A 14,592-nucleotide genomic window follows, 5' to 3' on the forward strand; every position below is an offset into this window, starting at 1 on the left:
CAATCAGAGCAGAAAAAGAAATCAAAGGAATCCAAATTGGAAAAGAAGAAGTAAAACTCTCGCTGTTTGCAGATGACATGATCCTCTACATGGAAAACCCTAAAGACTCCACCAGAAAATTACTAGAGCTCATCAATGAATATAGTAAAGTTGCAGGATATAAAATCAACACACAGAAATCCCTTGCATTCCTATACACGAATAATGAGAAAGTAGAAAAAGAAATTAAGGAAACAATTCCATTCACCATTGCAACGAAAAGAATAAAATACTTAGGAATATATCTACCTAAAGAAACTAAAGACCTATATATAGAAAACTATAAAACACTGATGAAAGAAATCAAAGAGGACACTAATAGATGGAGAAATATACCATGTTCATGGATCGGAAGAACCAATATAGTGAAAATGAGTAAACTACCCAAAGCAATTTACAAATTCAATGCAATCCCTATCAAGCTACCGGCCATATTTTTCACAGAACTAGAACAAATAATTTCAAGATTTGTATGGAAATACAAAAAACCTTGAATAGCCAAAGCAATCTTGAGAAAGAAGAATGGAACTGCAGGAATCAACTTGCCTGACTTCAGGCTCTACTACAAAGCCACAGTCATCAAGACAGTATGGTACTGGCACAAAGACAGACATATAGATCAATGGAACAAAATAGAAAGCCCAGAGATAAATCCACACACATATGGACAGCTTATCTTTGACAAAGGAGGCAAGAATATACAATGGAGTAAAGACAATCTCTTTAACAAGTGGTGCTGGGAAAACTGGTCAACCACTTGTAAAAGAATGAAACTAGATCACTTTCTAACACCACACACAAAAATAAACTCAAAATGGATTAAAGATCTAAACGTAAGACCAGAAGCTATAAAACTCCTAGAGGAGAACATAGGCAAAACACTCTCCGACATAAATCACAGCAGGGTCCTCTATGATCCACCTCCCAGAATTCTGGAAATAAAAGCAAAAATAAACAAATGGAATCTAATTAAAATTAAAAGCTTCTGCACAACAAAGGAAAATATAAGCAAGGTGAAAAGACAGCCTTCTGAATGGGAGAAAATAATAGCAAATGAAGCAACTGACAAACAACTAATCTCAAAAATATACAAGCAACTTATGCAGCTCAATTCCAGAAAACAAGTACTTTAAAATATCAATGTGGATTTGGAATTTGATAATGGACGAAAGTTGGAATAATTTTGAGGAGCATCATAGAAAAAGCCCACATTGACTTGAACAGACTGTTAGTAGAAATATGAATGTCCAAGACTCTGATTGAGACTCCCCGGATAGTCCAGTGGTTAAGAATCCACCTTGCAATGCAGGGGCCTTGGGTTCAGTCCCTGGTTGGGGAACTAAGATCCCACAAGCTGCAGAGCAACTGAATCCATGCACCACCGAGCACCTGCATGTGCCACAACTGAGACCCAAGGCAGCCAAGTAAATGAATTTAAAAAAAAAAAGGAACTGAAGAGCATGGTAGAAAAATGCAAATTGCTAAGGTGGGCAGGAAGCTAAGTGTACAAGTAAATAAGCAAACAGAGGAGAGTTTTTATCAATACTAATATCTTAGATTGGGCTGCTCTAGTAAAACTATCATAGACTAAGTGGCTTAAAACAAGATGAAACTTATTTCTCATGACTCTGAAAGCTGAAAGTCCAAGATCAAGTTGCCAGCCAGTCTGGTTCACGATGAGGACCCTCTTTCTGGATTACAGGAAGATGCTTTCTTGCTGTGCCCTCACATAAGAAAGAGGTCATCTTTCTTTCATCTCTTCTTAGAGGGGCACTACTTCTATTCATTAGGACTCCACGCTCATGAACTAATTACCTCCCAAAGGTCCCACTTCCAAAGGTCATCACATTTGGGGATTAGGCTTCAACATTTCAATTTCAGGGGTGAGTCACATTCAGTCCATAGCACCAAGCTATTGAGGGGTCTAATATTGGTACCTACTCTGAAGGAAAACCCTGATGAACACCCCCTACTTTCAGTTTGTAAATTTGGAAGGTTACACCAAAGAACAAGGGTAAATACAAATTCAGATATAGCTGCCCAAACATTGCAACCAAGCCTTAAATGAGCCCCACTCATGAGTAGATTATGATAATTTTCTGCTACTGTAGATGCTGATTAGAGAACAGAATGACCTCTCCCCCCAAGAAAGAGAACATCATTAAGACCCTCTACAACTTTTCCCATACTTTACCCAGGACTTTAATATAAAAATAACAAATATAACCCAAAAATAAGATGAACATGAAAAGATACAGAAATAAACCCATCAGTGACCCATCTTCACTTTCTAATGCTGTAGAACAAACCACCCACATTCAGAGAGTCAAAGTAACATTTATTATCTCACAGTTTCTAAAGGTCAGAAGTCCATGCACAGGACAGCTGGGTTCTCTGCTCAGGACCCCAAAAGGATGAAAGTGAGGCCACAATCTTATTGGCAGCTTAGGATCCTCACCCAAGCCCCCTTGAATTGTTGAAAGAATTGAGGGTCTCATTTTCTTGTTGGCTGCTCAGGTCCTCGCCATGTGACCGTCACACAAACTGGCAGCTTACTTCCTCAAAGACAGCAGGAGAGTGTCTCTTCCAGCTGCTATGAAGAAGTCTTATCACCAATCACTATGTCATCATGTTTGTTATATAACATAACCTAATCAGGGAGTCATATCACACCATATTCACAGGAGCCACTCACACTAAGAGGGAGGGGACCATGTACATAGGTGGCGGGAGGGGTGAAACTAGGTGTCCAACTTACGATTCTGCCTGCTGCATGACCCAAATATTGTTTTTAACTATGATTGACATCTTAAAAATGAATAACAAAATGGACAATGCCATCAAGGAAATTAAACTAGCAAAAACTGCAAATACTGAACTGAGAAATGCAATAACTGAAATTAAGAACTCAATCAGTAGCCTTAGCAGCAAATTGAGGTGCAGCAAAAGAAAAGAATAGTCAAATGGAAAATAGATCAATAGAAAATATACAGGATGAAGCACAGAGTTAAAAATATTGAAAATACATAAAGAGGACAAGATAAAATGATAGATATATCTATACATATTATATCCATATACGTAAATGATGTGTATATATATGAATGATAATGTATGAAGTTCTAATAGGATAAAATGATAGATATATCTATACATATTATATCCATATATGTAAATAATGTGTATATATATGAATGATAATGTATGAAGTTCTAATATATATATATATATAATTGTTCTAGAAAAGATGAAAGAATGAGACAGACTGTTCAAACAGAAAAGCGATGGCTGACAATTATAAAAAAAAAAAAACAAGATAATTAAACAACCCAGTATAATCAAGGTGAAGGTGAAAGTCATTCAGTCATGTCCAACTCTTTGCCCATGGACTATACAGTCCATGGAATTCTCCAGGCCAGAATGCTGGAGTGGGTAGCCATTCTCTTCTCCAGGGGATCTTCCCAACCCAGAGATCAAACCCAGGTCTCCCGTGTTGTAGGCAGATTCTTTACCACAAGGGAAGCAAAACTATGGTTTTTTTCCAGTGGTCATGTATGGACATGAGAGTTGGACCATAAAGAAGGCTGAGCACCAAAGAATTGATGCTTCTGAACTGTGGTGTTGGAGAAGACTCTTGAGGGTCCCTTGGACTGCAAGGAGATCCAACCAGTCCATCCTCAAGGAAATCAATCTTGAATGTTCATTGGAAGGACAGATACTGAAGCTGAAGCTCCAATACTTTGGCCACCTGATGTGAAGAGCTGACTCATTGGAAAAGACCCTGATGCTGGGAAGGATTGAAGGCAGGAGGAGAAGGGGACAACAGAGGAGGAGATGGCAGGATGGCATCACCAACTCAATGCATATAAGTTTGGGCAAGCTCCAGGAGATGGTGACAGACAGGGAGGCCTGGTGTGCTGCAGTCCGGGGGTCGCAAAGAGTTGGACACTGTTCAGCAGCTGAACAACAAGAAAACAACTCAAGCAGGATAAATATAAAAGAAATCACTCCGAAGCATATCATAGTCAAACAACTGAAAACCACAGACATACACATACACAAACTTAAAAGCAAAGGGAAAAAAAGAACATTAACTTCAAATGCGAAACAATAAGACTTAAGACGACTTCTCAACAGAAACAATAGAAGCCAGAAGACAATAGAAACTATAGAAACTATCTGTGAACACCTAGAAGACAAATAACCCAAATGTAGAACTCTACACTCAGAGAAAACATCCTTCAAAGTGAGGGGAGCGTAAAGGTATTTCCAGGCAAGCAGAACCAAATAATTTTTATCCAGCAGATATTCAGAAAAATAAATTTTTAGGCAGAATGAGAATCATCCCAGTTGGAAACACAGAAATGGGAGCAGAAATGAAGAATAATAGGAAAGGCAAGTATGTTGGCAAAACTAAATAAATATGGACAACACAAAAAATTAAAATTTTATGGGCTTAAAATACATGTAAAGCTACAACAAATATAAACCACTTAAAAAGCAAAACAGAAAATAAAGTGCTCAAAACTCTAGCATTGTTGGGAAGGTGATAACCATATTAATTTATATTAAACAATAATTCTATAGAATTTAGAAATATTTGCATATTTCTAAGCAAGCATGAAAGAAAAAAGGTAAATATAAGTGAATGAAATAGAAAGATTTAAAAGCATAAACATAAGTAACTATACTTAATGCTAATGGACTAAATTCTTTCATTGAAAGACCCACACTGTCAGACTCGGAAAAAAAAGAAAATCAGTTTGCTGTTAAGAGATGTCCTTAAATACAAGGATACAGAAATGTTAAAATTCAAATGGTTTTACAAGTTGAACTCTGCAAAATCTCACCAAAGAACTCTGGTGTAGTCATACTGACATTGATCAATAGAAACTCTAAGGTTATTATTAGAAGCGTTATTAAAGATAAGGAGACATATTTTATGATATGATGTAGTAATTCCAAATTTGCATACAACTTATTAACTGTATAAAGCAAAACTTTATAGGAAAAGGAAAAACAGAAAAATAATCACAATGGAAAATGAACGAGGCATATAAGGCCTCTCCAATCTGAGTCTCTCTTCCCTGACTGTAACTCCTCATTTGTCTGCCGTGGGGATTACAGGGCCCATTGCTCCCCATCTGTACATGGTTTTTAAACTTTCTTGGCTTTTATGTGCCACTACTTCTCTTCGGACCCTTCAAGTAAGCACTGACTGCCCTCAGACTATGTAGTCTTCAAGGCCCAACTCAAATATCACCTCTGCTGTGAAGCCTTCCCAGAGGCCACTGAGAATCCAGAATTCCTCCCAAACTCAGAAACATAGTTAAGACCCTTGGCATGTTCTAGCTTATATTGTAATTATTTTTTCTCATGTCTTAGTGTCTCCTTTCACTAAGGTAGGGCTTCCACATGCTTCAACCTTGTGAGGGTTATGCCTGACAAGACACCATGCAGACCATAATGGGAGCTCAACTGATATCCGTTACACAAGCGAGAAATAAATTTTCCCATTCCCCTTTCTCCCCAAAGCCTCCTCCTTTTCCAAAGCATGAGAAAGAGAGAGAATTAGAGATCTGTCTTTGGAGGAAATGAGCCTCCTTTCAGGCAAGAGTTCCTGGTACCAGAAGCACCTAGAACTTTTGCAGCTGACTGCCCTTTAAATGGAGAAGGCAATGGCAGCCCACTCCAGTACTCTTGCCTGGAAAATCCCATGGATGGAGGAGCCTGGTGAGCTGCAGTCCATGGGGTCACTAAGACTCAGACACAACTGAGCGACTTCACTTTCACTTTTCACTTTCATGCATTGGAGAAGGAAATGGCAACCCACTCTAGTGTTCTTGCCTGGAGAATCCCAGGGACGGGGGAGCCTGGTGGGCTGCCATCTATGGGGTCACACAGAGTCAGCCATGATTGAAGCGATTTAGCAGCAGCAGCAGCAGCCCTTTAAAGAGGGATCCCTGCAACGATGGAGACACAGATGTGGAGAACAGACTTGTGGACGCAGCAGGAGAAGGAGAGGATGGAAGTAGGAAAAGTGAGAAAAGGATGGGAGGGGGATTCAGGATTGGGAACTCGTGTACACCCGTGGCAGATTCATATCAATGTATGGCAAAACCAATACAGTATTGTACAGTAAAATAAAAATAAAGAAAGAAAGAAAGAAAAAAGAAAAAAAAAGCCAGAAAGGAGGAGGGAAACATGCGCTTTACCATATGCAAAAGAGGTAGCCAGTGGGAACTTGCTCTACGGTGCAGAAAGCTCAAATCCAGTGCTCTGTGACAACCTAGAGGGGTGGCATGGAGAGGGAGCTGGGAGAGAAGCTCAAGAGGGAGGGGACATACGCATACCCATGGCTGACTCTTGTTGGTGTATGGCAGAAACCAACACAATACTATAAAGCAATTATCTTCCAATTAAAAGTAAATAAATTTTTAAACAATTTAAAAAAATGAGCTCCCTGGAAGCTATGACAGAAATCCACAGACACATAAAACCCTGCCTGGCCAACACCTGGGCCACTGGTCATCTTCTCAGACTAAAGTAGATATCAGTGTCTAGAACTTATAGCTCTTACTATCTTCTCTTACATCTAGATAGTTCATTAAAGCTACCATATTTCCGTTTCCCTGCCCTTGATTTTCAACCTTCTCTTGCCTGAGTTAAACAAGGGCAGCAGGTAGAAGTGGCTGAGATGTTGGGACATAATTTAGCAATCCTGCCCTTCTAAAAAAGCTACTGTGATGAGATGATTTAATGTCTCCAAGTCTCTGTGCCATCATTTATAAACGGGAAATAACAACACTCACTACTCAGATCGCAGGTTCACTGTGAGAATTAGATGAGAAAATACATGTGAAGCCATTCAGCAATGCCTGTGAAGAAAGGTTAGCTCCTTCCCGGTCTTCCCCGCCTCGAGGGGCCATTTCCTCTGTTCAGAAAACGCTGGTGGAAGAGGGGAGATGACAAACTCACACCCACTATCTCCCTGGAGGAGAAGGGAGATTCATCCTGCCTGGCTGGACTTTCCAGGAGTCCTGCAGCCTTCTGAGGATCCCTTGAGCACTGAATGAAACTGGATTTCCAATAAAGTATTCCAAGCCAGGGCATCGCCCCGGCAGAGGCTCTGACGCCTGTCCAAAATTGAGTTGAGTTTGCCATCTAGAGGACATGCGTGGACAGGCAGTCACAAATGCCCACTTGGGTGCCTGGCACAGAGATGGAGTTTCACTCCTTCCCTAACATGCAGAGAGCATCCGCTGTGAGCCACACACCACAGAAACAGAGAGCATGCAATGCAGCCCCTGCCCTCAGCAAGCTCACAGTTTGGCGGGGAGTCACAGTCTAGCTGATTTCAGGATCCAAAGGGAGACGTGCTTTCCGGCAGAAGGGCGAGTCCCTCCTCTAACAAGACAATGGATTTGCCCGTGGGTAAGTCACAGCATTCTCCAGGCAAGAATACTGGGGTGGGTAGCCATCTCCTTCTCCCAGGGATCTTCCCAAACCAGGGATCAAACTTGGGTCTCCTGCATCACAGGCTGATTCTTTACCATCTGAGCCACCAGGGAAGCCCAAATCATAGCCGGGAAGTAGAGTGGCTGAGCTGAGTCTTGCACTTGAGGACTCGGGTTCCAATCTTCCGGACACTCAGTCATCATTGTGATTGGACATCAGAGGTCCCCACCCCTTCATTTTACAGCCAAGGGGAGGAACAGGGAGCTGATCTGGGCCACAGAGCTAGAAAGTAGCAGAGCTGGACGGTGAAGCCTCTGGCAATGCCTGTACTCCTTCTAAGACACCGAGGAACTGACCTACGCCTGAAGCAACCAGACACACCAGGGAAGTGTAGTAGACGGCTGGGAAGGGAGTTTTCTGGGCTAAGCATCTTCCAAGGGAAGGAATGCAGAAGCCAGTTGCTTTTATATCTTAAGGTCTTTACATGCCAAAGACAGAATAAATGAGGAACCTTGGCCTCTGGCCTAGATTCACATGTCTCTTCTCACCCTATAAATCCGGTCCATTTGGAGAAAGCCTCTCCGACTTCCTTGGGTGTTCTTTCAGTCACTGGGAATGTCTCTACATTTGGAACTGCACTTGTGGTCCAAGAGTAACTTAGCTTCTGAAAGGTGGCAATGTGGCTAGATACAATTCAGCACGCTTAAAGTAGAATGGAAATCTCTTTCCAGAAGCAAGAATGTGCTCCAGTGTAACTAAACATCACACCCACATTCTATCCTTTTCAGACCCGTATCAGAGCTCTTTACTGCGTGTGTGAACCAGTTTCAGTTTGTTCGGAGAGCCATTAAACAAAGAGGCATCCTGCTCCTACTATGCGCGTAGTACTGTGTGAAGCAAAGACGGAGGATTCAGTGACGACCACAGAAGCTCCATCACTGCCCTCATGGAGCCCACAAGCCATTATCCAGATAAGTGTGTCAAGTTTTGATGTGTGCATTAGAAGGAAATATATATGTGGAAGCTAGAAAAATGGTACTGATGAACCTATTTGCAGGGAATCAACGGAGACACAGAGGAAGAGAAGGGACTTGTGGGCCCAACAGGGGAAGGGAGGGTGGATGAACTGAGAGAGCAGCATTGACATATACACGCTGCTTCGGCTGCTGCTGAGTCACTTAGTCGTGGCCGACTCTGTGCCACCCCATAGACGGCGGCCCACCAGGCTCCCCCATCCCTGGGACTCCCCAGGCAAGAACACTGGAGTGGGTTGCCATTTCCTTCTTCAATGCATGAAAGTGAAAAGAGAAAGTGAAGTTGCTCAGTCATGTCCCACTCTTAGCCACCCCATGGACTGCAGCCCACCAGGCTCCTCCGTCCATGGGATTTTCCTGACAAGAGTACTGGAGTGGGGTGCCATTGCCTTCTCTGGACATAAACACACTACCATGTATAAAATAGACAGCCAGCGGGAAACTGCTGCCTAATACCAGGGAGCTCAGCTCTGTGCTCTGTGATGATCTAGAGGGGTGGGGAGGGGAGGGGGTTGGGAGAGAGGCTTCAGAAGGAGGGGATGTATGCATACATATAGTTAATTCAGATTGTCATACAACAGAAGGTAACACAACATTATAAAGCAATTATCCTCTAATTTTAAAAAAAATTGTAAATTTTAAAAAATAAACACAAGGAAAATGATGGCTGCTCTGAGTAACTGCCAAGGATTCACTAACTGCAAAGTGAAACTGGACCTTAATAAGCTTTTCTGCTCACTCCCTATGTACCCAGAGTATCCTATGCTTAGAACTCTGCTCAATATTTTTGTTGTCTTCATTTTTCAGTTTGAGGTTAGATTTTGTTACAGTTTGTCTGGATCACCCACAAGACTCTCAGCTTCTTGAAGTCAGGGGAAAATCCTTTTCTTAAGGTTTTCCCCCAACCCACATCCCCGTGTCTACTAAAATAGATGCTGGTTGACTTTTTGGAGTGAATAAAAGAAAGAATCAAATTGCATCAATCCATCAGTCAATCAACCTGGAATTAATACCAATAAAACCACAGTCATAAAAATTTTAATTTGAAATACATGAGACTCTAGACATAGTTATTGATGATTGGCAAAAATTATAGTTATGTGTTTCCATCCAAAGTATATCACTGTGAGTCATTCATCATTTATTTCACAAGCAATCTGTCAGACATAGGGACAGATGCCATGTCGAGCAGGAGATGAATATTTACATAAAGAATCAAAACATGGCTGAGGGTTTTCAGAGAGGCCCATGCCTAATACTAGCAGGATTAATGAATAATGAGAGTAGAAATAATAAGGCTCGTCTTTCCTGAAACCAAACTTCAAATCCAACCATAATTCTTGGAAATAGTTGCCTCAATGGAACCCTCTGTTCCGGGAATGAGGGACAGTAAGGGGTATGTAGACAGAATGCCGCAAATGAGCAGGCCCTTGCCAGAGTGCATTCAGTTCCTATATGCATAAATATGGAATACTGAGAAATAAATTTTAGTACCCCCAACTTGGTTTTCAGTGAAGCCAGTTTTAAATAAATAGCCCTGGCATCTCCTAGCTGCATCATGACTTTCCAGCCCATCCACCTTTAGCATCTTTATTCACTCTCTGAGACTTGGGTTAAACCACACTTTGACCAGACAGCACTCCCCAGTCCTTGAAAAGGCAGCCTCCTTGTGCATTGTACATCCTCTAACACTAAGCTTTTCACAAGAAAGGCCACTTAGTACCTGTTGTTGCTGTTGCTTAGTCGCTAAGATATGTCCGAGTCTTTGTGACCCCAGGGACTGTAGCCGACCAGGCTCCTCTGAGGGATTTCTCAGGCAAGAATACTGGAGTGGGTTGCCATTTCCTTTTCTTCGGGACCTTTATGACCCAGGGATTGAACCCATATCCCCTGCATTGGCAGGAGGATTCTTTACCACTGAGCCACAAAGAAAACTCCAGTTAGTGTCTAGAGGCATAAATTTCATGAACACCTATCTGCTACATGCCCAGAACTGGACTAGGTACTTTCTCATAGAGTCATTTCATTTTATTTAGCATAAAAGCATGATGTGGTATTATTAACTCTGTTTTATACATAAGCTCCAACACTGGCCACCTGATGCAAAGAACTGACTCATTGGAACAAACCCTGATCCTGGGAAAAGACTGAAGGCAAAGGAAAAGGAGGTGTCAGAGGTTGAGATGGTTAGATAGCATCACTGACTCGATGGACATTAATTTGAGCAAACTCTAGGAGACAGTGAAGGACAGGGAAGCCTGGCATGCTACAATCATGGGGTCTCAAAGAGTCAGGCATGAATTAGCGACTGAACAACAACATACATACATAAGGAAAATGATATTGAGAGAAGTTAGCTTCTTGTACCCAGATAATTAGCCACGGATCTAGGACCCCAATCTCTGTCCATCTTCCGAATCCCACTTTATTACACCTACACCAGTGCTTCACAAACTGGTGTGTTATCAACTATAGATAATGCTCACTTTATTTTTTTATTTTTCTATTTTATCTTCCACTATTGACAAGTGATACTACTTTTCAAATTATAATAAGCAGGCACATTTCCTATTAAAGAGATTTATTTTTTAATGAGAGATTTAAAGAAATCTGTTATATAAGGAATAGTACAGTTTGCTGGACAAGACTCTTGGGAGTCCCTTGGACAACAGGAGCTCAAAGCAGTCAATCCTAAAGGAAATCAACACTGAATATTCATTGAAAGGACTGAAGCTCAAATTCAAGCTCCAATACTTTGGCCACCAGATGTGAAGAGCTGACTCATTGGGAAAGATCCTGATGCTGAGAAAGACTGAAAGCAAAAGGAGAAGGGAGTGGCAGAGGATGAGATGGTTGGATGGCATCACTGATTCAATGGACATGAGTTTGAGCAAACTCCAGGAGATAATGAAGGACAAGAAGCCTGGCGTGCTGCAGTTCATGCAGTTGGAAAGAGTCAGACACAACTTAGGGCCTGAACAACAACAGCAACAGTTGGTTGTGTGTATATAATACACCAAGAATGTGATGCACAACTGACTAATGTCTGGAAAACACTTTGGCCTTTAAGTGTTTCCCTATTTCCTCCATTTCTGTCCTTGCTTTTTGGTCTCTTAACCTTTAGACCAGGTTCTCTCAATACCCAGTACACACCAATAGTCATCTAAAAGTACTGATGCCCAAACCCCATTCTAACCCACTTAAATGAGGATTTCCAAGAATGAAGCCTAAAACTGATGCTTTTTCAAAGATTCTCAGAAAACTCTCGTGGCAGTCAGAGCCAAGACCTGCTTTGGGCATACCAAGAGTACAGCACACAGCCTAGCATGTAGTCAGAGACCAATAATGATTGCTCATTGCAGGAATTCCATCGTCCTGGCTCCACACCAAGGCTACCGCCCTGATGGGGTCACTGGGGTTATACCTCAGATCATAGCTTCTAGCATATTCATTGAGCATATAATGTGAGCCTGAACAGAGGGCAATCAGTCTGTTATGGACTGAAACTCTATTATAACCAAACTAACATTAAATGATTCCCAATTCCTTATACATGTCACTGTGTTTATACTGCTTTTCTACTTGCTGAAGGATACAAGGTAACTTAACCCATCTATCAGCAGAAGGTAACCATGTTTCAGAGAAGAAAGCCCTGGATCTGGAGGTGGTCCCAATGGAGGCACTTCTTAAGCTGTCCACGCATCACTCTCAGCAAAGCAGATAATGCCAAATCTCACCTAAAAATCAGTAAAGTGTAGTGAAAATATGATGGATTTTAGAAGCAGATAGACCTGAAATTAAATTACTTCTCCCTCTCCTCAGGCAAATCACTTTTCTGTCATGAGCATTTGCTCCCTCATATTAAAGTGAAAATGATCATATTTACCTAGTAGGACCATAAGACTAAAGACATGAATGGAAAGCTCCCCAAGAGTGCCTGGCACATAGCAGATACTCCACAGAGATGGATATATGAACTTTTCCGTGACTGAAGGAACAAAGGGATGAGAAGCTCTGTAAGCCTATATAGGACTACGACCATCAGATCTGTATGTTTTCCCCCTTTACAAGAGAACACAGTATTTTTCCCACCTTGAAGAGTCCCGTTCGCTTTGGACAAACTGACTCAATGAGAAGATTCTCGAAGTCTTAGGAACGCATGTCGCTTCACTGAGTGAACATACAGTTTTAGATAAAAATTCCATCATTGCTTTACTTTAGTTGAAAAGGATATGAATGATGAAAATTAAAGACTCTGGGATTTTGTATATGACTGAAAAACAAAGCCTGAGAAAGAGCTGATGTGTGGGGTGAAATCTTGGCTTAAAAATTGCCTCAAATGGATGAACTACAGTGGCCTTTTGGACCCTTTTCCACTGAGAACTCAAGTCATCTCTAACAGAGGAAGCATCACTTCCAAATCTTTCAAATAGTCAAATTTAAACCTCGAGACTGTTTTCTCATTATCCACATAAAAAGGAAATTCTCCTTACCACATACTGAGTTCCTGATAGATGCGGTGTACCATTTCAATCGGCACTTTCTAATGCTCACCATATGGAAGTAACTATCTGAGCTATCCCCTTTTAATTCCCTGACTTTTACCATGTGACAATCTATTTACATCATCATGGAGGAAGAAGGGTGGGGGGAAGACATTCCTGGCTAAGGAAACATAGAGCAAAGTCAGAGTCACGGAATAAGTCAGCTTAGTATCTTCAAAAAGGGAATCCATCTGCCATACCTTGAACATAATGGCAGGGGAAGTAAGAAGGCTGAATAAACTGTTCCTTCCCTGAGACTCCTTCTAGGGCATTGGAAATACAATGATGACTGTGACATGGTCCTATCTTCAAGAAACATATAGTCTAGATGACTAAATGAAAAAGGAAACAGATAATCATAATATTGCATGATAAGTGCTACCACAGGAGTAAGAATAATATACTATGGAAAACACAAAAAAGGACTCACGATCCAGACTTAGGAAGGTTTCTTGAAAGAAGTCATAGCCAAACAGGACCCTGAAGAATGAATAAAGCTATTGAAGATGTGTCAATAGAACCGTTAAGACAGAAGAAGAATTAAATTAAAGGAACCACAGTTAAAGAGAACAAGGCTTGTCTTGAATACAGCCAAGAGTTCAATATGGTAGGTTCCTAAAAAAATGAAAAGTGATGCTGGAGTGAAAGTCATAGATCAAGTTGTGCTGGACATTGCAGGTTGAGATTGTTGTTTGGGGCATTATCCTAAGAGAAAAGGGGACCATTGAGAATGTTTAAGCAACTGAATGATATAAAGAATGTATGCTTTGGATGGATCAGTGAAACCACTGATTGGCGGATGGGATGGAAGAGGGCAAGACCGAAAGCAGGGAGATCAGTCCTCTAATGATGGCACTATTCTAGAGGAGGAAAGACAAGGGCAGGAGCTATAACTCTGGGACAAGCGAATGCAGCCAAGCAATATGAATGAAGTGGAATCTGCACGTTTTAGAAATTGGTTAGCTATTGAGAGGCGAGAGTCAAGAATAACTCTCCAAGTAGGGCCATGGGTGGTACAACGGGATGTTCACCAAATAACTTCTCAGTGTGCAGTATATGTCCATATGAATGTAAGGACCTGAGATGCACAACAGTGTCTTTGTTGACACTGCTCTAATAATTCTAAGTGAAAAATCATGTATTTGACAATTCCACTACACATACTCAACTGACTGGCAAAAATAGACGGTTACACTAGTTATTTTAGAGAGTGAGTGGAATAGATCTTGCCAAGTTTATATCTTGTCATACAGTTTGACTTCCAAGAACTAAATACAAATCAAGACATCCCAGATTCAAATGCTTTTTGATCTTGACCGAGAATAGGAAGAGCTTGCCAGGTAACACAGTGATAAAGAATCCACCTACCAATGCAGAAGAGGCAAGAAATGTGTATTCTCTCCCTGGGCCAGGAAGATGCCCTGGAGGAGGAAATGGCAACCCATCCAGTATTCCTGCCTGGAAAATCCCAGGAGAGAGGATCTTGGCAGGCTACAGTCCATGGGGTCGCGAAGAGT

Source organism: Capra hircus, chromosome 14 (genome assembly GCF_001704415.2).
Source record: "Capra hircus breed San Clemente chromosome 14, ASM170441v1, whole genome shotgun sequence".
Classification (NCBI taxonomy): Eukaryota; Metazoa; Chordata; class Mammalia; order Artiodactyla; family Bovidae; genus Capra; species Capra hircus.